Genomic DNA, 998 nt, shown 5'->3' with positions numbered 1-998 from the left:
AGGTTTTATCATCTCCATTTTGGAGGCGAAATAACAGGCTATTGTGGTAAAGAGAGTGGCACAATTCATACAGCTAGGAATTAAATAAGAGAGCTAAGCCTTAAATCAGGCTGGTTGGCTCCAACTCCAGTGCTTTTATTTCTGAAATTCAGGAATGAACATAGGCTTGAGGTTCCTCCTGTCAGTATTCATATGACTTTGGATACTTGAGATTATAGTAGATTATGTGAAGTAATGTACATGGAAGTATCCACCACATGGCCTAATAATAACAGATGCTCAATAAATGTGCTAGGCATGGTGGAGCAGAAGTAGGAGAGGTAAAACAAAGAATAACACTGAATCTTGGCCCTTAGGAAGTTAAGTGTTTAGAAAAGCAAGATTGTATAGCTTAGGCTCATGGACTCTGGAGCCACACTACCTATGTTTGAAGGCTGGCTGTTCCTCTTTCTAGCTGTATCACTTGAGGAAAGTTACTTACAAAGCCTCAGTTTTCTCACCTGAAAAATGGGCATAATGGCAGTATAGACTTCAAAGAATTATTGCGAAGGACCAGTGACTGAATGCATGTAAATATCTTTGACAGTGCTGATATTCAGTAGGCTATCCATAAATGTTAGCTGCTGGTACTAGGATGTAAATGTGTAAATATGTAAATAAGTCCACGGCCATACCACCCTGAACACGCCCAATCTTGTCTGATCTTGGCAGCTAAGCAGGGCCAGGCCTGGTTAGTATTTGGATGGGAGACCACCTGGAAATACCGGGTGCTGTTGGGTTTTTTTTTTTAATCTAAATAAAAGACTTAGATAACAGTCAACAAAAACAGTGGAAGACCTGGCACAAAGCAAAAATCAAACTTTTCAAGGAACTAATATATTCCTTAGATGCATTCTAAAGGACATATTTTTTACTGGAAAATGCATGTACAGTCTGTGACCAGAGGCAAATGATCTCATTACTAGTTGATCATGAAAAAGACCAGAGGATGGTGCTAA

General features: G+C 39.4%; 1 pseudogene; it reads left to right on the top strand.

The window, feature by feature from the left end:
- The first annotated feature begins 660 nt into the window (after positions 1-660).
- LOC118154927 (5S ribosomal RNA) lies at positions 661-779 on the top strand (annotated as a pseudogene).
- Positions 780-998: the final 219 nt, after the last annotated feature.

The sequence above is a fragment of the Callithrix jacchus genome, chromosome 6 (assembly GCF_049354715.1).
Source record: "Callithrix jacchus isolate 240 chromosome 6, calJac240_pri, whole genome shotgun sequence".
In the NCBI taxonomy this organism is placed as follows: Eukaryota; Metazoa; Chordata; class Mammalia; order Primates; family Cebidae; genus Callithrix; species Callithrix jacchus.
Note: the sequence above shows the minus strand (reverse complement) of the source record. Positions and strands in the feature narration are given on the sequence as shown.